General features: G+C 43.4%; 1 protein-coding gene across 2 annotated transcripts in view; it reads right to left on the reverse strand.

Moving 5' to 3' along the window:
• The window catches only part of OTOGL (otogelin like), a 218,730-nt gene that overhangs the window by 172,734 nt on the left and 18,010 nt on the right, over positions 1-27,986 (reverse strand). The window contains exon 1 of one of the 2 annotated variants that reach the window (XM_021092805.1): positions 13,687-13,866. The exons of the other annotated variant lie outside the window; for it this stretch is intronic. The gene's annotated coding sequence lies outside the window, so the exon portion shown is untranslated. Of the gene's footprint in view, positions 1-13,686; positions 13,867-27,986 lie in introns of those variants that run through there. 2 annotated transcript variants of the gene reach the window in all.

The raw sequence follows: 27,986 nt of genomic DNA on the forward strand, positions 1-27,986 counted from the left end.
AAAGCTATCACCCCTCATTTAAAATTTTAAAAAAAAGAAGTTCCCCTTGTGGCTCAGCAGAATCAAATCCAACTAGCATCCATGAGGATGCAGGTTCAATCCCTGGCCTCGCTCAGTGGGTTAAGGATCCGGTGTTGCCCTGAACTGCGGTCTAGGTCACAGATGTGGCTTGGATCTGGCATTGTTGCAGCTGTGGTATAGGCCAGCATCTGTAGCTCCAATTCAACTCCTAGCCTGGGAACTCCCACATGCCAGAGGTGTGGTTCTAAAAAGGAAAAAAATATACATATCCTTTTTCAATTAGAATCACACAGCATCTTCCTTCAAAAAGACCTGCCTGTTAAGAGAATGTGCTGTCTTTATTTTTGGTGACAAAAGCTTCAGTCAAGTAATGCTTTGCAGGATCTTGGAGAAACTTCCTTTTTACGTAACAGCCAGGACCTTATTTTAGGCAGGCAGCGTCTCCTGCATGGAACTTCACTTTTCGCCAAATGGAGCACACACGGTCTCTGTTTTCCCATAAAGTTCTGTGAGAAAGTCAGGTCATGTGGTGAAGCCAAGGAGAAGGGACCGGGAGCAAGGGTCTCAGAGGGTCGTGGGGGGTGACCGGCTGATCCTGGGCTGCAGCCGTCTCGGTTCGGGCAGGAGAGCGACCGCGGCTGGACCCGCAGGCCGAGGCCTCACTCACTGCACCTGCTCCGCTGGAGGGAAAAACCGGCTGCACAGTGAGGTCTGCAGAGCGCATAGAATCATCATGCAGAAAGGTGTGCTCGGGAGTCCGACGAGTCACATTTGTTTCATCAAAAAGTTTACCGTATGACCTGAGGGCATCCGAGAGACAGAAAATAGTGTATCAGAACTTCCAAGATGCACAGGCTGCGGACGTAGATTTTTCCCACAGAAGGCAAGGGCAGGGCTGGGTGGGGATCCGGCCTGAGACGTCTTTCACAAAAAATCTGCTGCACAGTCTGTGTATAAAAAATTGGGGTTTTTCGAAGGGAGGGCTAATATAACAACACACAGAGCTGCGTTTCTTGAAAGTACATCTATGCGAAATTTCATTTTCGAATTCCTTCACTGAAATGTAAATAGGGTTTAAGTGACAGCCAGCAGGGACCTGTTCTACAGCACAAGGCGCTCTACACGATACTCAGTCATAATCCGTATGAGCAAAGACTGAAAAAGACTGTATGTGTGCATATGTATCCAGACTCACTGTTGTACAGCACAAATCAACACATTGGGATACAACTATACCTCAACAAAACTTAAATAAATGAAAGAAAGATATAAACAGCTGGTGTTGAAGTGTGCCATGGTATTGACCGCGGGTCTCGCAGTCCCCGTGCCCTCTCCCTGCCTGGGAACAAAGGTCAAGAAGATGAGCTCCGGGTCACGAAGCCAGTGAGTGGTGGAGCGGCCGGACCTTGAGCCCGCACCCTTCTATGTCACATATTACAACGTGACACACTGTGACAGCACAGTCACCACCAACGAATTTAACCCCAAAGCCTTAAGGAACCAGTTTTCAAAAAATCCTTCCTGTCCCATCTCAGTAACAGGTCAGCTATTTGGTGTGGTGTCCTTATTTGGAAGGAGAAATAACAAACAGAACAAAACTTCATAAATTATGACCATATTTGGTTCTTTTGAGTAAATTTAAATGTATGAAGACACATTAAGCGGTTTTTAAAAATTCACTTAGGACTTCTCTACCTTGTCCTAAAACAGTATGTATCTGGTAGCATCCAATACTTTGAAAGCCACAATATAAAAATAAACTTCAAGTGCGGCTTATGATCAGAACAGAGCCATCCTAGAAAGCAAAGTAGCCTCAGAGCCACAGATGACACCGCCCCCGCGTCCTCCCAGCCCAGTCCCTTACGTGAACGGCAAGCCCTTCCCAAGAACTGGCCGCCTTAAGTGAGGCGGTCGTTTCCCTGTTTGCTGCAGCCTCACCAGGCTTCTCTGCACCCGCCTGGGAAAAGCATGAACTACAAAATAAAGGAAGAACTATTTTTAACAAAGGGCTGCTAAGAACACTAACACTAAATAAAACTTGGATTATTTCTTATACTGAGCTCGAGGGTTCACTTTGCCTATGGCTCAAGCAAAAGACAAACTCATGAATATATTCCTCCCAAACTGTGAACACTGACTTGATGCCAGGGACACCTTGCTGTCCAGAAGAAAAAGTATACATCGGCTTTAATTATTTTTTACACTTCTATGACTATCTTTTTACTATTTCTAAGAATTAAGATATTTTAAAATTACGCTAGTAAAAGTATATATTTGCTGGACTTGGGAGGCTCTTTTGTGGGTCACTTAAGACGCAGGCCATATCCTAGTCCCAAATAAATAACTAAGCAGATATTGGTGAGTGCATAGAGCAGCCTAATAAATCATATCCAAATATAATTTCAGCTAAGGGAACTTGCTATTAATGCTATTATGTGCCACAATAAATCATAAAAACAACAGCATTGTTGTAATCCAAATTTAAAAGGCAGAGTCTATAGTATTTCAACCTATTACGAAAATGGTGCCGGAGGAGCTGGGGCCACCTCTTGCAGGAGCCGTGGTCACGAGGCCCTGGCCATCTGCGTTTGTCCTTCTGACCACCCAAGCTTTACCGGAGGTCTAATCAAACCTCGGGGAAAAGTATAAACGAGTTTACGGTGAGTCTTCCCAGTGCATTTAGCTGTTTTCTATCCCTCCCAAGCCTCCTTCTGTATTGCTATCTAATTTTTCAGCTTCACCTAAAATTTTTCCAAAGTAAAGAAGACTACCCTAGCAGAACGACTGGAATCCACAGGCCTAGGATCCCTGTGGAATCAGGTGCATCAAATACTAGTTCTCAGACCCAGCCTGCAAGACTAGAATTATTTTGGAGAGCCTCAACCAAGCAATGAGACGCTAATTTCCATGTGTGGCACTAATGTTTCATGTTAAAGCTCCTCAGGTGATTCCAATGCAGCTTGTGGCTACAAAGACTCTCTGGCCCGCATTCAACGGTCTGACTTTTGTGATATTTTTGTCTTACAGGCAAACATATTCTGGTTTTAGAAGTCTCCTAGAAATTCATTTCTTCCATGAAATAAATTAACACTGAACAATTTCTGCTAAAGGAGGCAGGAGAGGTTTTTTAAGAAAGAAAAGAAAAGCAGGGAGTTCCCTTCATGGCTCAGGGGTTAACGAACCCGACTAGGATCCATGAGGATCCATTAGGGTTTGATTCCTGGCCTCACTCAGTGGGTTAAGGATCTGGCGTTGCCATAAGCTATGGTGTAGGTCGCAGACAGAGTTCAGATCCCGCGTTGCTATGGCGTAGACCGGCAACTACAGCTCCAATTCAACCCCTAGCTTGGAAACTTCATATGCCACTGGTGCAGCCCTAAAAAGCAGAAAAAGAAAAAGAAAGAGAGAGAGAGAGAGAGAGGGAGGAAAGGAAGAAAGGAAAGGCGGGAGGAAGGGAGGGAAGCAGAAGAAAGCTAATTTCATTCTTATGAGACTTAACCAATTTCCCAGCTGGTGGGTCTTGTTTGGTCAATTGGTCAAATATTGGCTACTCTTTGTTTTACTGAAAAAACATGCTTGCTATCCATGCTTCAAAGAAAATAAACATCAAGTTGAAGACAGTGTTGAGTAAAAAAAAGATGATTCAACTGGGAGTCACAAAATCTGAATTATGTTTAGCAGTTAATAGTTGTGGTACATGGGACCCTGAACTTTTCACTCTATGTCTCATTTTCCCATCAGAAAAATGGAATAACATACTTCCTTCTTCCAGACTCTCTCTTAATCTGTCTGAATATCTATTTGTGATCCACTCAGCAAAATACCTTAAAGGATGCATCATTCTTTACTTTGCCAAAAGTGGTGGGTGCTTTTTCCTTATGTACCCACAAAAAAAAAAAATTAAAGAGACCAATTATAAAATCCTTGGAAGATTAAACACAGATAAAAGAATTGAAGTAGTGCTGTGGGAAAGCTTAAGTCAAACGAACATACTGAAAGCTCTGGGGAGGATCGATTGTTTATGATCCTGTTCTCTAGAGACTGAAATTCTCTGGATGCACCAGATGGTTTTATTTATATAGCAGAAGTTCAGCTCCAGTGAGGTGCTGCTTGCAAATTCACACAGAAATAAAAGAACCCATATTTATAGATGGGTATGTATCCTTGCTCACAAGAGGGATTTTCCATTGTTTCTTACAGATGTTTGAACAAATTTAAATGCTGACATTTAAGAGAAGGCCCACCACATTGGAAAAGGACAGCAGCCTCCCAAAACAGCAAGTCATCCACAGCTTAATATTTAACAGCAGAAAGGGACAGACTTTCGCGTCTCTCCTCTACCCAAGAAGGAGAAATCTCTTTGATGTTCATATACAATCCTATCTCCTCAAATAGCATTACTGAAAATGAAAAAGAAACCCAACCCTCTCACCATCTGAATATTTCAAGCAGCATCCTGTGTCTACTACTGGCACCGAGTCAGCCCTGCCAGCCCAGTTAGAGCTCATGGCAGTGACCCAACTCATTGTGGCTGTTTGTGGTCCCCAGATCAGATTTCAAAAAAGAAGGGGCAGCAATCCGGTGACCTTCTCAAGATAGCAGAGAACAACATGACTGACACCTGATCTTCCTGCTAACATTAGCTCCCAATCAAAGGTGGTGCCAGGATTGCGTCAGGCCCCAGCCCACAACCTTTCCGTCCTCCTGCAAGAGGGGTGGAGCCTCCCGTCACCCACTGAGTTTCCCTTTTAGAATGCTTCTTGCTTTCAGATCCAAGGAAGTTTGGTTTCATTGACATTTGAGATAGAGCTCAGGGCCCGCCTTAATTGAGATTTCCTGTTCTTTATAATGCATGCACAGCTACGATTTATTACCTCTATACCTCGCGAGGTTCAATGGGATTCATAACCAAAACATGGTTATAAAAGCTCTAAAATGAACAACCCTGGACATTCATATCATAATCACTTGGAGTCTTTTTCCTACACATCTATCATCCTGCCGTCCTTTCTTGAAAACGTGACCAGCCTTCTTCCTGGACTCCGAGTCATCATTCCCTTCTACGTCTGCTGGGTCTTCAAGACGGGCTCAGGTGGAGTCCCAGTCAACTGGGAACCCAGTAAGGTCCTACAGAAGTACTCTATCTTCTAGGCCAGGCCACCTTATTTCCTACCTGACCAAACACCAAGATTCGTGTGAATAAACCACCTTGCTACTTGTTCCAACAACCCTCAAATCAGATCTCCGTCCTTCACCTTACAAACCCCTTGGGGAATGCGTGTTCTTTGACTATCTCCCAGCTTTTACCTAAAAGTCTACGCTGAGGCCTGAAAATTTCTGGAGTTCTGGAAATGTTCAAAGTACTATTGGCTTTACTCCAGCTCTGAGTATACATATAATAGATGATTTGAATCAGTAGAGATGCAAGTTTTCTATACAGAATTTTATCTTCTTTCTATATCCTTAAACAAACAATCTTTGAAGCCAGATAAAATGAGAAAAGAGGATGGAATTATTTCACCCTGCCTTGTTTGTTTCCATGAGGGTTCTAACCAAAAGGAAAAGATGAGTCATGCAGTATCATTCCCTATTTGGAGGCTTGGATCTGGGCTACTGTAACCAAAAGAGGGCAGTACTCCATGGGTTTTGAATTCACAGAAAGCAAAACTCCTCAATTTTTACTTGAACTCTCTGTTTTAAGCAAGACATTCCACTCTGTGTCACATGGAATACAGAGACGATTAAGACACTGCTCTAAACGTGCGAGAACAAGGAAAGAAGAAAGCAACGGGGTAGCAGCTAGAGCACAGCTATGTGTTGGAAAGTGGAAAAAGATAAATTTGGAAATAAAAAGTAGGATTTGATTGTGAGGGTGCCTTGTACATGACATGTTTATCTTTTATTTGGAATGCAATGGGGAGCCACTCAATGTTTCTGAGCAGGTTGGGGAAAGGATTAGAATTCTGTTTGGGTCCCTACACCTGATAGGAATGTACTGGAGAGGTTGAAATAGGGTGCGATCAAAAGGGCAGAGGGAAAACAGGAAAATGACATACAGGACATCCAAGAACTGATGAAGACCTAACCCAGAGGGACAGTGGCGAGAATGGAAAGGGGAGAACTGATGGGAGAGGCGCTGCAAAGGGGGGAAAAAAGCATTAATGGAGACGCTGTAGGGGAACCAAGACATGCCCAGTCTCACCTCTGAGAGTTGGGGATATGGGAGAACACGACCAAAACTGGGAAGACAGGAGAAAAGAACATTTTGAAACTGTTTTCTCTTCCGGGAGAGTGAACTATTACTCTGTGGCCAAGACGTAAGGCGTGCAGGATGGAAATGCAGGAGGGGCACGACCCCAGGAACGATCTCGGAAAGAAGAAGCAGACCCAAATGCATACCTCACCTTTTTCCTTTGTCACTTGCAGATATGGTGTTGGAGTTTATGACCTGTTCCCGTGTCCCCTTGGATTTATCCGACTCAACTTATTTGTCCTTTTATCCTGATCTCTTTACACTGGCATCTCATGGTAGCACCACCTCACATCCTTTTGTGAGTAAATTAGAATATTCATCAATTAATCAATTATAACATTTTTCTATACAGACCATAAAGATACAGCCACTGACATCAAGCACAAAGCTTCTTTTTTTTTGACTTTCTGTCTTTTCTAGAGCCGCTCCCATGGCATATGGAGGTTCCCAGGCTAGGGGTTGAATCGGAGCTACAGCTAATGACCTACACCACAGCCAGAGCCACGTGGAATCCAAGCCGCATCTGCGACCTACACCACAGCTCACAGTAAAGCTGGATCCGTAACCCACTGAGCAAGGCCAGGGATCGAACCTGCAACCTCATGGTTTCTAGTTGGATTCATTAACCACTGAGCCACGAGGGGAACTCCAAGCACAAAGGTTCTTTATGTAAAGCATTTGCTAAAAACTATTGTGGTAGGAACTAAACTCAATTTAGATGCATCTCTTCATTTAATTTCATGATTAATAAGGCAACTCCAAGAGGTCACTCCTTTGTTATCCTACCTTACAGATGGGAAATTGACCCAGTGAGGTAACTGATGTATAGTATAGCAGGCAAGAGGCAGACCTTGCGTTGTAACCCACACGGCCCCGTTTCAGAGTTGGTGCCCCGATCCCCTGGCCTACTGCCTCTCTCCCCAGCTGGCCCTTATCACTACGCCTTCCGCATGCTCCTGATTCCTCTCTATGTGCACCACGCTCCACCTTGGCATATGCCACGTACTCACAGCTAAGAAAATTAGCCTCCACATCCAGTGTCTTCCATCAGGAGGTTCTGCTGCCCCACAGACAGAGTACGAATTCGCAAGTTCAAGAAAAGGCCCCTTGCTTCCTTTTTCTAAAATTTGATTAAATCCGAGTCCCCAGACATCAGGGTAGAAGGATGACAATCCACTACCAGTTGTTTGGGAGACTCAATTTCTCCCTGTATGAAACCATAGAATGCAATCACAGTATCAGGGGAAAAAAAGGGAGGGAGAGACAAAGGATCCATGCTTCTGGTTCTTTCAGCCATCCACTATCCTGCCAATGACACAGTCCCCTGTCGTCTACACCACTCAACATGCTGGTGACTCTCAAGTCTGTGGCTTCAATCTACATTCTTGTCTTGAGCTCCAAATTCGTATGTGCCTAGAGAGAAGTCCACAACTACAAATTTAGTATGTCTGAAACTGACACCATCACTTTCCAATACACCCTTCCAACCACCACACTGTTTCCTTTTTTCTTACCCATTTCAGTAGATGACATCATTATCCACCCACCTCCCAAAAGACGGGGTGGGACTGGACCGCTCTTAAGAGTCCTACTACTGTTTCAAGCTGTCCATCTAGAATTTCGAGTTTGAGTAACCACAGATCACCAAGCCCCTGGATGATACCATCTCAAACTGCTTCTACTGGCCTTGACAGATGACAGACAGACAGATAGGCAGACAGACAGATGTGCATGCTTGTACAGTTCGCTCTCTGCACACTTATTACACTTATGATTGTTGTTGAAAGCACCATTTATATTATGGCCACGACAGACTTCATGTTTTTTACACAAGTTTCTCACTTCACAGAAAAACATCCATTATAATCAGTGATATGAATATTTTCCAATAAAGAGAGTCACTTGAGAAAGGATACCATTATCTAACTGGCATCAAACATTCCACACAAGCTAACTGTGGTCTTGGGCCTCCCCGTTTCGAGACCTCACCTCTAAACCATTCACGCGCTATGGCAACACCGGTCTTTGCAAATACAAGCTTCATCAGGATTTTCCTGCAGTGGAGTACAAAGGTCTCCACGACCTGCGTTAGCCTAAGTGCTGATGAAAAGGTTCTGCCCGAACCACCCTGAACTTCTTACAATTACTTGAATGCACCTTGGCCATGCAATTCTTTCAGCTTATAATACCAACCCAAAGCACCCCATCTTACCAGCTTGCTACCTGGAAAACGTCTGATCTTCCTTCCAGCGCAGTTTAATGTCCTCTCTCTTTAAACCCTCCTCTGCCCGGAGAAGATGTTTAGGCACGCCTTTCTTTTGGGCCTTCATCCTACCTCTATATCTACCAATCATACTGTAATACCATTTTTTATTTTTTACCTGATCTCTTGAACTAAACCAGGAGCTCCTTGGTTTAATATAACCAGATACTATTTAACTTTTCTTTTGGTGATGCAAATGGGTATAAAGGGAATGTACTAGATCAAACAACTGGCTAACTGGCTCCACTGCCTACTGTCTCACATGTTCTTTGAGCTATGTTGCTGCCTGCTGGAGAGCTTGCACTTTGAGCTATTCCAATTTGTGCTACCTTTGCTGAGTCCTACTGAGCCTCTGTCATAGATTTAACTGACCTAAGTAGAAAGTTTTGAGAACTAACATTTAGGGACAAGAGTATAAGATTGAGGCCCTACTTAGAGTGACGCTGGCTCATGTGATCTGGGCCTGACCTATCTGTGTGTCACAGACTGAATCATGTGTTTGACTCCAGCATGAGCTGTGACTGACTCTGATCTCAGGAGAATGACTCTTACCTGGACTACTGGTTGTAGTCTCAACAGGGCATCAGCCCTAATCCCAGACAGAGCTCAGAAGAAAGGCTGGTACACTATGGCATACACAGGCCCACTCATGTTGTATACAGACTGCGGATGGTTGGCCACTTACATGAGGAAGGGCACATGCTGTGGCACATGCTGCTGTCACATTCCTAAAAGCCATCCCATCCAAAACACCATCAAGAAAGAGCTACCGACCCTCTAAGCACCCACGACATTAAAACTCAACATATCTTAGGCCTTTCTGGATGCCAGTGGCAACACATTCCTCATTTAAAATTTTTCTTCATCTCATTCACGCCATTTTTCATCAGGTAACCCACCTTGAGTGAGACTTCCCACAATAAAGCGCTCTAGACTCTGTCCAAATCACACTACTACACCACTCTTCTTCATGTTCCCCAGAGACCCGTCATGTCAAGGCTTTCGCACTTCCGCTAATGCCTGTTGGGGTCTACGGACGACCCCTGATGGCCACAAGTTGCCCATGGACTTCTAGGGTAAAAACTACCCCCTCGGCCACACTGGCTTTGCCCCATTAAAAGACAATCACTGACTGGATACTGGGTCGTCCTGAAAGAAGCTCTCACAGGCCTTGGCCATGACCCTCCAGCCCCCGCTGCCCATTGTCCCTTTGGTTATGAAAGCAGCACCCTGCAAGCTCAGCAAGGTCCCCAGCGCCTCTCTGTAATAGAAATATGGTACCATAGGACAGAGACACACCCGGGCCTTTTGGAATAATTTACCTACACGAAGGGGTGAGCTCTCCTGACTTCATTACCTTGCCAAATGCCTCGTGTTGGGAAGTCACCCCTCTCAAGATCCTTTGGGTATCTGAGGAGCCCCTTGGAAACAGCTAAGTGAAGAGCAAAGGGGATCTATGTATTTTATAAATAGCAGGGTCGCCAAAATGTGATGGATGCTCACTGGAGAGCTGCGGCTTTAACTGGGATGTCCCAAACTATGGACAGGACCCAAAGGCCAACACAATCCCAAACTTTCTGCACTGGATGCCCTAGTGTAATTTCGGCATCATTTTCATATCTTTAACGCCAATATCATTAGTCTGAACATCTAGTCCAGTAACAACAATTTTTTTTTCTTTTTTCTGCTTTTTAGGGCCACACCCTTGGCATATGAAATTTCCCAGGCTAGTGGCACAGCCACAGCAACTCAGGATCTGAGCCGCATCTGCAACCTACACCACAGCTCATGGCAACGCTGGACATTTAACCCACTGAGCGAGGCCAGGGATCAAACCCGCATCCTTATGGATTCTAGTCAGGTTCGTTAACCATTGAGCCACAAAGGGAACTCCAACAACAATTTCTTACTCGAGGTCATTTATTTAAAGAACTTTGGGAATCTCTTGCCTCATAGATGCCCCAAATATAAATCAAGATCTCATATGTCTCTGCAAGCTCTAAAGCCACAATACAAGGCCTCACTCCCTGTCCCCTTCAGAATTCCTAACAGTAGCGAAAATGATCAAGATGCTCATTTCACTTCTCAAAATACAAATGCCAGGCTCCTGCAAAAGGCATTGAATGACGCTCCACCTCCTTAAACGACCTTAGGCTACAAGACATACAGAGTGCCGTAATGACTTTAAAAAGGTCAAGTTCAATTAAATGAAACATGACCCACTTCAGTCATCAGGCAAATATCAGGGTGCATTGTAATGAAGAGGCTGATTCCATTTCTGATGTTAGACTGTGGCCCGCTTCCCAGCCTGCCCGCTCCCACTTCTCCCTCTGCCCCGCAGGTGGGTGAGCTGATAAGAGACCCTCCTCTGCTCAAGCAGAATCTCCAACCAAGGAAGCCGTTCCAGGGAGCAGCCCCACCCCCTCGTCCCAGAAAGCCAAGTCAGTCTTGCTCTCTCTGCCCTCTCAAGCCATTTTCAGACCTGCTTGGGAGGCTGCTTGGCTCTCCTTAGGAAGCCTCCCTCTGTGAGTAATAAGCCTTTTCAAGGGCGCACACTTTCTATCATATATCCCAGTTCTCCACGAGGACTGGAGTCCTATCTGAAACGTCCACCTCAAAAGCAACAGTTAAAATTAAGAAGTCGTCACAATTTATAAAGCAGGAAGAGCGAAATAGCTTTCAAAATTAAAATGTACAGATGCGAAAAGATAAGGGTAGAAAAAGGATTTTAAAAGCAATATTACTTCTGTTTCTAGCAAAACTAGAGTAACAGGGCCCAGATTTAACGTCCCAACCGAAATAGCCAAAAGCCTGCACAAAACGTAGCAGACAGTGGTTTTCAGATCTTGGACGTCAGGCAACACGGAACGGTGGTCACAGAAGAAACAGTGCGGGGAGCACGTCAACCGCCCCGGTTTAGCACTGGAGAGGGAGGAGGGGGATCGCGGGCACAGCCTGGCCACCTCTCTGCGCTGAGGGGACACGCTGAGAGCTGCAGGAGGCCCGACGGCTGGAGTGTGCACGGCAGAGTTCTGGAGGACGGGGGGCTGCAGAGAGGCCCCCGGGGACCCGCAGGACTACTCAGTCCAGGATCGGCTGGGGGCCGCATGTACGTACAAACTACCTGAGGGGGCAAAGATGAAAACACAAACCAAAAAACCACCTGGGCTAGGAAGGGTTCATGTTCCTACAGGACATGGTGTAAAATCTTGCACTTCACAGAGTATTAGGTCAAGTATGGAGAAGAGCGTTGCTTCAGTAGTGAAGTAAATTCACCCTGGGTGAAAAGTGGCTCTGATTCACTCTAACGAAGCAAAAAGCAACCTTAAAGAACACCTATAATATGTGCAAGACCTATATACTAACCACTGCAAAACCCTCTGCAAAAATGAAAAGACGCCTCAGTAAATGGAAACATAGGCCATATTCATGCATCAGAACACGCAAAAAGGTTGCTTAGACATCATTTTTCCCCAAATTGATCTGTGCATTAAATGCAATCCCAAACAAAATCTCCACAAGTTTTTGTAAAAATTCAAAGGGTGAATCAGCAAAACAACTTTCGTAAAGAAGAATAAAGTTGAGAGGTTTATCCTTCAGATTTCAAGGCCCATCATAATGTCACATTAACTAACACGATGTAGGACTAGTGACAGCAGACAAATGAGCTTAGTAAAACGGAACAGAGAACCCAGAAGCAGAGCAGCACATATATGATCAAATAGTTGTCAGTAAACACGCCAAAAGCCAATTCACCAGGGAAAGAACAGTTGTCAGTAAACATGTCAAAAGCCAATTCACCAGGGAAAGAACAATCTTAACAAACGGGGATGAAGGAATGTACCCCAACCTTTACCTCACAAGGTATACAGAAATTAACTTGAAATGGGTCTTGGACTTTAAATGAAGAGCTGAAATTTCTTTTTTTTTTTTTTTTTTTTTGTCTTTTTGTCTTTTTAGGGCCACTCCCGAGGCATATGGAGGTTTCCAGGCCAGGGGTCAAATCAGAGCTGTAGCCGTCAGCCTACGCCAGAGCCACAGCAACACCAGATCCAAGCCGCGTCTGCAACCTACACCACAGCTCACGGCAACGCCGGATCGTTAACCCACTGAGCAAGGGCAGGGACCGAACCCGCAACCTCATGGTTCCTAGTCGGATTCGTTAACCACTGCGCCACGACGGGAACTCCAAGAGCTGAAATTTCCAGCAAAAACCTTAAGAGAAGATCTCCATCACCTTGTTTTTGCAGAGATTTCTTAAATATACAACACAAAGGCACAAACTATAAAATTGTCACATTTTATGTCATCAAAGTTAAAAGATTTTATTTCTCAAAAAGTATTGGGTGAAAACATTTAAAAAACATTTCCCTGAAAAAGGATATTGATCTAGAATGGATGTATAAACATATACTTCTTACAACTCAGTAAGACAGACAACCCGATAAAAAAATGGACTCAACAACTGAACAGAAACTGCACCGAGGAAGATGTACAGATGGCACATGAGACGGTCAACATCATTAATCAGTAGGGAGAGTCATGACTCTTCTTTCCAGAAGAGGTAAACAAGCTGATTCTGAAACCTTTTGGAAAAGTAAAAGAACTGGAATAACCAAAACACTTAAAAGCCAAAGGAAGATCAAAGTTGGAGGACTCACAGTACCTGATTTTTCAGCCTTACTATAAAACTTCAATGATCAAAAAAGGGGGTATCAGTAAAAGGACAAAGGTCAGTGAGACAGACAATAAACACAACGCTAATATTTGGCACTGTGCAAATCAATTCAGCAGAGAAAGGGTTTCTTTTCAATAAATGGTGCAAGAACAACTGGACATCCATATGCCAAAAAAGAAAGAAAGAAAGAAAGAAAGAAAGAAAGAAAGAAAGAAAGAAAGAAAGAAAGAAAGAAAGAAAGAAAAATGACCTTAACCTATATTTCTCGTTTCATGCAAAAAAAAAAAAACCATAAAAAACTCAAAATGCATCATTGGATCATGGACCTAAACATAAAATATGAAACTACAGAAGTGAGCAGGAAAACCAGGGAGAGGAGGAGATGGAGGTGATGGGGGAGACAGAGCTCAGTTACCATCTGCCACAGACACACACTCACCTTCCCACTTGTATAAAGCCGGTTTTACCTACCAAACTGAGAAGGGCTTCTCACCAGCTCTTCCTCTATTCACCGCAAGAAGCGATGACAACTTGCTAGACAAGCCACTCAGCACCGAGGCGCACAACAAAGATGCCCTACTTTGAACGCTCAGAAAAATCTATTAAATGATATTCTCTGGTCCGCCAGGAGTCACTGCCAAAATGAAGTGACTTATTACCTCCCAGAATAACTCATATTTTTCCCAGCACAAACTTGCTGTAGCCTTTGCTCCATTCTCTTAATTTCATACTTTTATAGCTATGACTCTTACTGACATAGTGGTGCAAACTGATCAGGAACTTAAGTGCCATCATTTATCATTTTCATATCTAATTACCCAGTGCAGTTACTTTGAGGCCCTTCTTCAAAAAAAAAAAATTAGCATCATTTGATCAGTGAAACTTAACACCCTGGTTGACCTACATTTGGACAAACTGTCTTCAAGGATGCTTACTTGATCAGGTAAATCAATGTTTACTCCTTTCAGGCTATTTTTTTTTAACTCTTGGCAGTCAAGGACTATTGCTAGATCAACAACTGAAAAAACCACACTAGCATGAGTGGACTGTTCATGTGGTAGAGGACATTTTTCCTCATTGTGGTTGAAAGAGTTTGTAAAATATTATGAGAGGGAATTCTTGATGAATTGCTCAGGCTTTTTGCACTTATTTTGAATTGCTCAGGCTTTTTGCACTATTTTGTGCTTTTTTTTTTTTTCACAAGTTGGTAACATGCTAAGCAAAATCAGCTCTGAGGTTTCCTGCTACTGATTTTTTGAGAACACAGACAGAAGTATTCATCAGATAAGGCATTATGGGGGAGAGGTGTAAAGTTGTACTTCACCACCATTTATAGCTTAACTAGACGCAGGTAAAATATTAAAAAATAGAAGACAAGACGATGATTTTTAAAAAAAACTTGGACAAATGAGCATTTCTTGCAGAAGAAAATTATTTACTTAATTAGTAAGAGAAATTTTTAATCAAAATTTAAATATCATATTACTCCCAATACAATGTCTTATCTTTACTGCTTTTACTTAAGCTTTCAATATTTCTTATCTTGTTTGACGAAACTGTTAGTTTATTGCCATGTTCAAGGTTTGCCCTCTCCACTGAGTCCTCTATAGAGAAATCTTCCAAAAATAAAATCTGATTTTACCACGCTCGATATTGTTAGAAGATTTCCAAAGACTCACTTGAAAAATTAACCCCCAAATTTCTAGCCTGTTACTCAGACACTTGGCAACCCAGCAGCAGCACATCTTTGGTCAGTCTCCCCACCACGGACGCCAATTCACATTCTTCACTCTATCAAGCCTCAACCGTCCTCTCCCTGGAAAGGTGCACCTCTTCCAACTCTACGACTGCTGCAGGAATAGGACCAGGGCGAGATGTGCAGGGCACCCGCTACAGGCACGAGGTTATAAAGGGCACCAAAGAACTTAGGAATCGAAACAAATGTTCGACAGGGATATTTTAAAAAACTCAGTTGGTGCAAAAATGCTTAATGAACACAATACCGACATTTAAAATAAAGACAGTATTTATACCTGCCTGCATTTCATTCTGCTTAGGAAAGTCTTATTTATATTTAAAGACTAACGTAAAATGTTATCTCTCTGAGGGTATTGTCACACCTTCTGAGAGGACGACGCTGTTACTTTTCTCTGCCCCTAACTCTGCTGCCGTGGAACCTTTCTCCAACTGGTGTGGTGCTGTGTCTCCACTCACACACCACCTCCAGTGACCTGTGAGAATTGCTAAGCCTTCTCTGTATCCCAGTGCCTGATACACATTAGGAGTTCCGCGAATACCTGCTATATGAATACACAGGTTACAGTAGGTAGAGAGAGATGCAAAATTTGCAGTCAAAACCAGAAATTTTCTTTTACTTATTTATTTATTTATTTATTTTTGTCTTTTTGCCTTTTCCAGGGCCGCTCTCGTGTTATATGGAGGTTCCCAGGCTAGGGGTCCAATCGGAGCTGTGGCCACTGGCCTACACCACAGCCACAGCAACGCAGGATCTGAGCCGTGTCTGCAACCTACACCACAGCTCACGGCAACGCCGGATCCTTAACCCACTGAGCAAGGGCAGGGATCGAACCTGCCACCTCATGGTTCCTAGTCAGATTCATTAACCACTGCGCCACGACGGGAACTCCAAAACCAGAAATTTTAATTCCACCTCCACTACTCATATGTTTAATAATTTTATGATGCCGGGTATATTTCTGAGCATCAGTTTCCTTCTCTTCGGAATGGGAATAACTTCAGTTTCACAGAACTTTTGTAAGTTAGGTACTTATTAAATTTTTTGAAAGAGAGATCAAATAAAGAAAATACACATTCATTCATTCATTTGAAGTGATAAAGGTGAAACAAGAGAAAGGGAAACGTGGTTTTCCCAGTTAAAAGAACTCCAGAGTCGAAACAGAGGCAAGAAAAGCAGTCAGTACACTATTTGGGGCACTGGGAGTGGTTCAGATTGGCCCGTGTAAAGAGTGACTGAACATCTGAGGATAAGACAGGAAACAAAGTAGACAGAACGCATATCCTGGGTGAGGTTTGTGTCTGATATTCCATCCAAGACTTCACGGCATAACTGTACTGACCTTGAATTAACAAGGATGAGTTTCTGCCAAAGTTGTACATGGGGTTCATGAGCTAAGTTGAGTTCAGCCATGGAGAAAAAAGTTAAATTAAGGTATCATACATTCAAGTTTGTGTCTATTTCAAATGCACAAGAGAATAAAATTTTAAGAACATATAATAGGGATAGAATCAAATCAATGAGATATCAGGGAAGTAAAACACATAGGTTTTGGCAGCAGACACAACGGGGCGGGAAGGTTATTGAGAGTGAAATATTTAAGTTAGAAGTATGCCACAAGAAAGCACAGTGCATAAACAGAAACACTAGCATTTTCCTGATATAAAACGGGCACCAAATTATCCAGGTTTAGTGCTAGTCTCTTTCCTCAAAACACCAGCTCTGTAGTTTTGTCCAAACATTGCTTATAGTTCAAATGTTGTCTTTCTTGTCTTCTTACACATAGCAAGTAAACAGAAAGGGGAGGAGAAAGGGACAGAAGAGAGAAGGAGGAAAGGAAGGAAGGGGGTAGGGAACAAGGAAGAAAAGCCATACACTACAGAGTTTGCACTATCTTCAGTATCTCAGAGAAGACAAATAGCCTTGATGAAAAGCATTTTCCAAGCAAAAAGCAAATGCAGGAAACATATATTTTCAAAATAGGGTATCACTAACCAGCAAATCTTGCTTTAGGAAAGAAAGCACATTAGCACCACCTGTCTCTCAGTCCACACATTGACTTTACAGTGGAAGGTTTATCGGCCCAGATCCTGAGGAACACAGACGGCATAATCAGAAGGAGGGACTCAACAAGGTTTAGTGCAAGGGTATCTACAAAGGTGTGGGTGGACTATGGGAAACCAAGAAGTACTGATGAAGCAGCCCAAGACGAGCAACACTGAGAAGCTATCATCAACTCCAGGCCTAAAGGAGTAAGAGGGAGCCGTTACCAGAACTCAGAGGGAGCCGGATCTACAGCTCTAGAAAAGGGCCACCGAACAGAAGCTGTCACTTTTAGAAGTACAGTCATTGTCTACTGTCAAGCTGCAGGACAGGAACCAAACTCACTTCCTAGTCTCCAACCTCCTGCTAGTGTGTCTCACTGACTAACTCCAATGGAAGCCAGAGGCAACAGAGGCCAGCCTGAGACACAGCGCAGGGGTAAAGAGTGGAGATTTTCAGGGGTGGAGGCAAATTCAGAATATGAAGCTCCAATAGCGGAAACCCTTTTCATACAGCTGTGCACCCACCACTTCTACTCAGCATCAGGCACAATGCTCTGCACATAGTGGAGCTTCGATTAATGCTTAATGAAGGAAAAATAATGACATACCCATTCTTCGCAAGGATTAGAATAAGCTAGCGAGAAAAGATGAGAAGGCAGGAGAGAAGCAAAGCACATCTAAGCTCAGCCTCCTTGGGTCCTGTCTCCATTTTTACAAATCTCTAAAAAATCCAGGGGGAGAAAAAGAGAGGGACCAGATGGAAGGAGGAGAAGAGAATTTTTTTTTTTTTTTGTCTTTTTAGGGCCACACCCACAGCGTAGGGAGGTCCCCAGACTGGGGTTGATTGGAGCTGTAGTTGCTGCACCTACACCACAGCCGCAGCAACACGGGATCTGAGCTGCATCTGCAACTGACATCACAGCTCACAGCAACGCCGGGCCCTTAACCCGCTGAGCGAGGTCTAGGAACCTGCATCCTCATGGATGCTAGTCAGATGTGTTTCTGCTGAGCCACAACGGGAGCTCCAGAAGAGGTATTTTTCATATTTTTTTAAGGACCCACCTGGGACAGGCCTCATTCTCTCGTCTCCCACATGGAGAAAAACACTGTAGGGAGATGTCCTCTAAATGCGTTCATTCCGACATGACTCCTATGTTTCGTTTAATCCCCCTCCGCCAGTGGAGTTCCCTCTCCAGTCCTCTCCATTAATCTCCACCCCCAATACCTCTTCAGGTCACCAATTTTTCTGTAATTCTATCCCTCTTCTACGTCCGCCCACTAATGTACATTAGTACGTTATGTGGGGGAGGGGGGTGGCTGTTTTGTTTACAATGGTCTTCTTGGCTTTTAGGGCTGTACACTCTGGGACTATGCAAAAAAGGGGGAAGGGCTCTGGCATAAGTCCCAAAGATACTACATGACACGTGTTTTGTAAATGCCACCTCTTCATTTGTCACAACTACCCAGCAACAGATGTCGTCTGTCCCTGCTCACAGATGAAGAAACCGAAGACAGCCAATTTTCTCAAGGCTAGGTAGTAAAGCCCAGATTTCATATACCTTATTCTTGGCCCAAGAAAGTCTCAAACACTCACCATCTCACGCTTCCCAGCATTCACCACTTGTGGTAGATTAACAGCCCAATTCGATATAACCCACCCTGCACATCCATGAACGTCAGCATGTAACTTCACAGCTTCTTCGTTAAAGGGGGGTGATGCACCCCACCCCCTCACTTTGGACTCAGCCCTCTGCTGTCATCCATAGAATAGTACCAACACGACCTGATCAAAAGCTTGGAAAGAGTTTACACTATTGGCTTGCCCTCTTGCTCCTCTGTCATGGCCATGAGAACACACCCAGGTTGGCCAATGGATTCCAGGAGGAAAATGAGAGACACAGTGAGGAAAGCCAAATTAAAGTCAAGCCCAGTCGAGCTCAGCTGGCTTCCAGATCTGTGAGCAGAAGCAGTCTTAGGAGAGTTACCCACCAAGCAGCTCTTGGTGGCCAATCCTCAGCTGACCTGCAGATCTGCAGAGTAAATGGCTACTGTCAGCAACGACAAAGCCTGATTTCCGAATGCCTGCTCTTCCACGGCCCCGCTATCTTGACCCCGTGACTTCAGAAGCACTGACCTCTTTGAACCTCCACTCTCCCTTGTAAAGGGAGGAACTAAACTTCCCTTACAAGGATCTCCAAAGCCTCTAAATTATAATGTTCTCTGATTTTATTTTAATCCTATTTATGGGAATTCTATCATTCCTTTTCTTTGTTTCTTCTTTATTCTTCTACTCAGATGATAATGCAATGCTATGTAACAGTACCACTGGTTCAGTAGTTTCTTTACTCATTTCACAGACGTATATGTCAAACATAAGACAAAGCCCTGTCAACATAAACTTATACTTAAGTAAATGAATGTTAATTAAGACAAATACTTAAATAAAAAACATGTCTCAAAAACTTTCCATATCAGGAGTCCCTAGTGACTTAGGGATTAAGGTATTGTCACTGCTATGGCTTGCGTTCAACCCCAAGCCTGGGAACTTCCACGTGCAAAGGGCATGGCCAAAAAAAATTTTTTCCATATCAAAGTTATTGGTTTTACTCATAGTTAGACAATTATCTTGTATCCAGGCTCTAAGTTTTTGGAGAGAATAACTTTATTCTAGAAGTGAAGAGATGAATGGATAAATAAGATGTGGATGGATTACTACTTGTTCATAAAAAGAGTGAAATAACACCATTTGCAGCAACACGTACGGGCCTAAAGATTGTCATCCTAAGTGGAGTAAGTCAGAAAGAGAAAGCCAGATACCATATGATATCACTTATATGTGGAATCTAAAATGTGATACAAATGAATTTATTTAGCATGTGTTTTTTGTGTTTTCTTAATATAATGATTTTTTTTTAATTATAGCTGGTTTACAGTGTTCTGTCAATTTTCTACTCTACAGCAAGGTGACCCAGTCACACATACATATATACACATACATACACACATACACACATAATACCTTCCTTTTTCTCCCATTCTCATGCTCCATCCTAAGTGACAGACATAGTTCCCAGGGCTACAAAGCAGGATCTCATTGCTTATCCATTGCAAAGGCAATGGTTTGCACCTATGAACCTCAAGTTCCCAGTCCATCCTGCTCCTTCCCCCTCCCCCTTGGCAACCACAAGTCTGTTCTCCAAGTCCATGATTTTCTTGTCTGTGGAAAGGTTCATATGTGCTGTATGTGAGATTCCAGATATGAGTGATATCCTATGGTATTTATCTTGCTCTTTCTGACTTACTTCACTTAGTATGAGAGTCTCTAGTTCCATCCATGTTGCTGCAAATGGCATTATTTTGTCCTTTTTTATGGCGGAGTAGTATTCCATTGTGTATGCATACCACATCTTCCTAATCCAATCATCTGTTGATGGGCATTTAGGTTGTCAGGTGGGGGCGGGGCGGGGATAAATTAGGAGTTTCGGATCAGCAGATACACATTCCTATATATAAAATATATGAACGCAAGGTCCAACTGTACAGCACAGGAAGTTATTCAATATCTTGTAACAAGCCATAATGGAAAAGATCATGAACAAGAATGAAACAGAATCAATTTGCTATACACAGAAATTAACACAACCCTGTAAACCAATAATACTTGAATAAAAATAAAGTAAAATAAAAATAAATAAAAGGAAAGAAGATTCAGAGAGCAAATAATCATCTTCAGAGTTCCTCCTTGAAAGAAAGAGCTATGCTAGCCTACCAACCAAGAGATCTGCTACATCTGCTTAGCAGCTAGCTTTCCACCTGTCTAGTTCTCAGGAAACGCCACAGCCTTTCTTCATGTTAAAGTGGGGCCAGGGATGCAGGAGTCATAGGAACACACCTTATGATAAGGTATAGCTGTGGACTGAATTGTATCCCCCCGAAAATATATGGTGGAGCCTTAATCCCCAATACCTCATAATGTAACCTTATTCGGAGATAGGGTCTTTGAGAGGTAATCAAATTAAAAAATGAGACCAAAAGAGTGGGCTCTAATCCAACACGACGATGTCACAACGAAGGGGCCACAGAGACAGACATGCAAAGGGGACCACCACCTACAAGCCAAGGAGAAAGGTCTGGAGCCAGCCCTCCCCTCACAGACCTTGAGAGGAACAACCTTCCTCACACCTTGATTCTGGATTTCTAGGCTCCAAAAATGTGAAACAATAAATATCTGTTATTTCGGCCTCTCTGTCTGTGATATTTTGTTATGGTAGCTGTAGCAAACTAATATAGATGTCTTTTTGTACACTTACCAAAGTTAATCTCACTCGAACCACAAGGAGACCCACTTAATAAAAAGGACTAGTTGTAAATTTGAAGACTGTTTGCCTTTAAGCAAGGCACTTTCTCTGTAATTAAAGAAGTGCATCTGTTTCTATGATACTGCAGTTCCAGTGGTACTTGAGCAATGATAAAAATACAGTTGTGGCTTTGTGATTGACATTTCACCAAAAAAAAAAAAGAGAGAGAGAGACGGATGTCCATTTTTTTGATTTTGCATTTTATTTAATGATTTTTTTCCCCATTATAACTGGTTTACAGTGTTCTGTCAATTTTCTACTGTACAGCAAGGTGACCCAGTCACACATACATATATATACATACATACACACATACACACATAATACCTTCCTTTTTCTCCCATTCTCATGCTCCATCACAAGTGACTAGATATAGTTCCCAGGGCTACACAGCAGGATCTCATTGCTTATCCATTGTAAAGGCAACAGTTTGCATCTATGAACCCCACATTCCCAGTCCATCCCACTCCCACCCCCTCGCGCTTGGATGTCCATCTTACAAGCTACTTTTGAAGAATAAGAATTTTCATATCATCTTAAAATGGTAATTCCAAATTCACAGAAGTCAAAACCATAAAAATGACTTTGGAATTTTTTGTAATTATGTGTTCACTGAATTTTTAATTCTGGAGCTGTGGCATATGTGCTGGGAAGTAAACTGTTAATATGAAAATAGAAATTTCTAGTTTTAAAGTATCCTTATTTAAATTCTGGCATTGGCAATGGTTTTGTTTTGAAGAGCTTTACCAAAGCAAATCCATCCGTTCTGAAGTTAGATTTCTACATGTTAATTTCAATTGAAGAACATGCTGGAAATTGCTTTTCTCACAATCTCATGAATACATAAATCACTCTAGAAAAGTTAATATTTACTTGCCATCTTCATAAACACTCCATCATTTCCGGTGGCTTTAATATGAGTCTCTCAATATGCATCTTAAACATACTATCTTCCCCACAAGCCTGCTCCTCCTCCTGCCTTGTGCATTTCTGGTAATGATAGCACTGTTTGTTCAACTGCCCAGGCAAGAATTTAATTATTCTAGATACCCTACTGTATTAGACAAGATACTCCAGAGAAACAGAACCAATAAGATATAGGAGGAGATTTATTATGAGGGATTGGCTCATGCAATTACAGAGACTGAAAGTCCCACAGCCAGCCGTCTGCAAACTGGAGGCCCGGGAGAGTCTGTGTGTAGATCCAATTCTAACACAGAGGTCTGAGGACCAAGACAGCAGGTAAGTCCCAGCCCAAGTCTGGAGGCCTGGGGACCAGGAGCACAAACGTCTGAGGGCAGGAGAAGGGGATGCTCTCGGTCAGGAAGAGAGCAGGTCTGCCCTTCCGGAGCCTGTGTGTTCTATCTCATCTTCCAAGGGCTGGATGACGCCCCGTCACACGGGTGAGGACAATCTTTTACACCCCGTCTACTGACTCAAATACCAGTCTCTTCTAGAGTCATCCTCTTAGACAGACCCAGAAATAATGTTTCACCAGCTATCCGGCATCCCTTAGCCCCGTCAGGTAACACCTGAAATGAACCATCACACTTTCACTCCCTACATCCAGTGAGTTGTCAAGTCCCGCAGATTCTACACGTGTACTTTGCCTGGCACGCTCCTACCTCACTCCAGCGGCACTTACTCACCCTCTTCAAGCAGCCTCTTAAGTCTCTCTTCATCTCCAAAAGTATTTTTATACTAGTTTACCTAGTTTAATGGTCCTTTCAGCACAATGTTATTGAAGTCACTCTTCTGCTCTAAATTCTCCAAGAGCATTTCTTAGCAATAAAACCCAACCTCTGCATATTTTAAAAAACAGTTTGTATTCTATTTATTCTCTCTTCTTTCTCCTACGCCTAATCACTGTTTTTCACACTCACCTCATTCTCCCTTTTTCCCCACATGTTTCTTCACAACTTCTTTTTCCTCGGAACTGCCCCTAACTCCTCTCTTCCACATTCAGAGCCAGTTCAACTTTTGCTGAAACCTGACACGGCCACCCAGGCTCCTCTTCCAAGTACTTAGGTCCAGTGGATTTCTGAATTTAGAACTTTTTGGAGTTTATACAGAGATAGGAGCGCATACCGTTTCTTACACAACATTCCCAGTGGAGCTTGATCAGTCTCCTGAGATCAAACACATCCATTTGTATGCAATAAAACATAAATAAAATCACCCTAAGTGAGATAAATAAATACTATAAATAGCTTCATGTCACTTAAATCAGAATTTGCAATCAAAATAAGCAAAAGCGTATTTTTGGAAAACTCAAGTTTTTAGAGCTTTATAGATTTTGGAGTTGTAGCTAAAGACGCTGTGGGTTTTTTCCTTATACCTACCATGCTTACAGATTAGCTAATTTCCATTGGTTTCCATTTGTTCATACCTATCATCTAAGGAGAACACACTATGAGCCAGGCATTATACTAAACGTTTTATGTACACGCATCAAATAAAGAACCCACCTACCAGGAAAAACAGAAACCATGTCAAGGATTTACAACCAAGAAATTAATTCGAGGGACTGGTTACACCAGTGACGGGAGGAACAGAGAATCAAACGGGCAAGACTGAAGGAAGCCTGAGAGCAGAAGGCCAGTCAGCCCCCAAAACCTCTAGGACAGAGAGAGAGGAAGAGGCAGCTGGGAGGCTGAGGACACCGGAGGAAGGAGGAAGGGCGAGTCTGTCCTGAAGGAGCTGGTGCCATGGACAAGAAGCAGCTGCGGCCCAAGAATATCCCGGAAGCGGGGGGGGGGGGATGCCCTGCCTTCTCCCTCCTCAGTCTTCCACCAGCCAGGAGTCTGTTGACCCAGGAGCCTGGGGATGCAGCGAGGGGGAATCAGCCCCTCTGCGATATGAAGTAGAGTGGGGGAAGGGCAAGAAACGGATGTGAACACAAACAACAGCCACACCAGCCTGACATGTTCCCTTCCCTAACTCGTACCCCTCTATAGGGAAGGCACTATTACCTTCTAAAATAAAGGACCTGAGATACAGAGGGTTGAGAACTCGCACAGCTAGGTAGCGGTGGCACCACAAGGGCAGCCCAGTTCTATACCCAGAAGCCTCCTCCTGAACATGGCCACCTCCTGCACCTTGAAGCTGCTCAAGATGTGTGTTTACTGAGCACTTTCTAGGTAGAGTCCGCAGATGCAAATACGAGCAGGACCCCGAGGCGGGAACACCACTCAGCTCAACACTATGCAGCTCAACCACCATTTCCGAGCGCAGAGAAAAACAACGGTTGACCCTCCATAATTCGACAGTAGGTCCAAAGAAGAGCACGTTCATTTAGACGTCATGCCGACTTCTTACGCATAAGAAAACTGCCGGATAAGTAGCCGCAACTTCTGAGGAGCATACTAACTCCTCACTTAAAGGCCAGCATTAGCTTATGGGTAGATATTATAAAAATCTTTACTACCTGCAAAATACAAGTCTGAGGATGAATACGATGTAGGAAGGTCATACAGGCCCTCCTCTAATCTCCTGAAGTCTAATTTCTTTCTCTTTACAACAGAAGAGGGGAAGAAACAATACCAACGAGGAAAAGAACCAAAAGAAAAACAGACGCGCTTCTTGAGTAATATATATAATGAAAAAAAGAATGGAATCTTATTACTACATGACCCACCAGTATATGGTGTTTTCTAGGAATTTACTATCATACTATATGGTCCAAAATTTAAAGATATACAAACATGCAGAAGACTCGTTTTGGCTATTATTATCCTGGTCTAGCAACTGTCAGGGGGCTGTAATTTAACTCATATTAAGAATACCCAAAGAAAAGAAAAGAAAAGAAAAGAAAAGAAAAGAAAAGAAAAGAAAACAAGAATACCCAAATGTGACTCTCTCTTCTTCCCTCTTCTTCCGCACAGGTCCTTTGCTTCCCCTGACCCTTAAGAGTCATGGGCCGGTAGGGCAAGCGGCAGAAACCCAAGTGTCCTTCACAAGAGAGCGTCACTTAAAGGGGAGAAGAAAATGCACAACTTCCAGGGCTGCAAAACTGCATCGCCTTATTTGTTGCGTGTTGTACAACCATCGGCAAAAGTGCTGTTTAACCTACATACTGCTTTTCTTTGGCGGCACATCTCTATTGCTAAAAATTCTACCAAAATTCTTTTCCTGATTCTGGTAGTTTTGCAGGTTGGCAGAAAGAATGAAATGAAAAACCTCAAAACTTTTCATTCAAAGCCATTCCCCGCTTCGATTAAAAATCTGGGGAACTTGGAAGTTCCCGTTGTGACTCATCGAGTTAAAAACCTGCCTACTATGTGTTAGGATGCGGGTTCAATCCCTGGTCTTGATCAGTGGATTAAGGAGCTGGCATTGCTGCAAGCGGCTGCGTAGGTCACAGATGTGGCTCAGAACTCATGTTGCTGTGGCTCTGGCTTCAGCCAGAGGCTGTAGCTCCAGTTCAACCTCAAGCCAAGGAATCTTCATATATGGCAAGTGAGGCCATGAAAAGAATTAAAAAAAAAAAATCTAAGGAACTGGAGTTCCTGCTGTGGTGCAATAGGACTGGTGCCACCAAGATGCAGGTTCAATCTTTGGTCCAGCTCAGTGGGTTAAAGAACCTGGCATCACTGCAGCTGCAGGATAGGTTTCAACCTGTCTCGGGAACCCCATGTGCCATGAAGCAGCCAAAAAAGAGGAAAACAAAGGAAAGAGAAGAAGCTTCAGAAAATAATAAATTATTTCTTAAAAAAAAAAAAAAAAAAAACTAGGGAAATACTTTTAGTTTATCAGGATAGAAAAAAAAAATAAACACATACTTTCCTGTAATCCTCATTCCAAAACTATCATTCCTACTAAGAATAAGTCGATACAGCATTATTTCTTAAGTCACCTGAAAGAAGAAACTAATTTTGTTCATTAACTATGTTACAGATTTGGGGTATCGGTCTGTGATTTCATTTTCCTAAGCAAGTGGTATTTAACTCAGAGTGGATTACAACCTTAAATAGGCAGGCTATGAGGTCTATAAAGACTCTTGTGGAGACTCTGAGTATAGGTTAAGCTGCCTAGAAATCCAATAAAAACAATTTGAAGTCAAAAACATAATCACCCCACAAGGTCGAACACTAGATAGTCAATGAACATTTGCGAATTGATTTCTTGAAACAGAAGTAAAAACAAATCTTTGACAAAGGGTGACTTTTTTGCAACAGGGAATTGGATTTGTTACCTGTCCTCAAACTCGAGGAACGCTGGGGGTCACCTGCGGCTATCAATTGCCTGAGACCAGAGCCCATTCTCCTCCTGAGTCCCTTCAGAACTCCCGGGTGAAGGCCCTCCAGTTCCAGCTATTTATTTGCATCTCCTTTGTCTTTAGGTTTAGAACATACTGTGTCTTTGTCACTGTTTGTTCTAGTACCTCTGACCTTTCAGCCTCAAGCTGGAATTTGGGAGGGAAAATCTTCTTAGCATCTTCCTCAGCAGGAAAAAAAAAAAAGAAGCACAAGGTTGCCTGGGCCTCTGCTTTTTGTTTTGTTTTTTTCTCATTCCTCAAAGACCTCTTTCACTGCATCGTCACCCTGTGCTATGCTGGAGCAGGCTCCTCGAGAACTGAGCAGAGTTCCACGTCCCACGTTCTTTGCCACCAAACTGCCAACCCCCCCGGGCCACGACTCTCCATCTCCCACAGGCCACCGCCCCCCGCTCCTCCGTGACAGGGAGCTCGGCTCACGCAGGCGGGTCCCTCCTGCCCTCGAGGAAGCCAGTCTCACTTTCCACGTCTCACTTTCCACGTCTCACCGAGAGTGAGAACCAGCCCGACAGGGTGACGGGGAAGCTGCTGTTCCTGACCAAGTCAAAAGGAGGGAAGTCAGACACCCGGACTGAAGCCCCAGGTCTATCACAACTAGGATTCGGGAGCCAGTCATTTAACCTCTCGGATCTCGTTTCCTCATCTCAGGAAATAAGAGTGGTCATAGTAAAGACCACCCTTGCTTGTAAAGAGAGTAACATGTGTAATAGCTAAGAAAAATGCCTCCAAAGTGAATGCCAAGGCCCTAGAAAGCGAACACGTAGATATTACTGTTGGATTCTAGAAGGCACAGAACCCAGGATGCTCTTTCCCTAGAGATAAACTACTGGTAATTCTTTAAAGTCTTCGAAGTGGGAGAGGCATTCGCAGTGGTATTACCGACTGGTTAACCGCTCCCCACCTCTCTTCTCTATCACCCTTCTGAGTGGCGCATCCACAATCCACAAGACGTGCATCTGAAGGACAGCAAATATTTCAAGACCGAGTCCATGCTTGGGAATAGCAGTACTACCTCAAGCATGAGCAAGGCAGCTCCACTCCCACAGGCCCTCTTTGGAGGGAACCCCTCTCTCCGTGTCTCCAGATAAACTGACATTTCAGACCTTGGAAAAATCCCAAGATGGTCTGTTGTGCAGGATTTCAAACTAATCTTACTATGATTGCTATTACCTATTAGTTCAGTCACATACGATTCCAGAATGAAACACCACTTTTTCTTACTAATTTTTTTCTTTTTGTCTTTTTCTTTTTAGGGCCACACCCGTGGCATGCGGAGGTTCCCAGGCTAGGGGTCAAATCGGAGCTACAGCTGCCAGCCTACACCAGAGCCACACAGC

The sequence above is a fragment of the Sus scrofa genome, chromosome 5 (assembly GCF_000003025.6).
Source record: "Sus scrofa isolate TJ Tabasco breed Duroc chromosome 5, Sscrofa11.1, whole genome shotgun sequence".
NCBI classification, from domain to species: Eukaryota; Metazoa; Chordata; class Mammalia; order Artiodactyla; family Suidae; genus Sus; species Sus scrofa.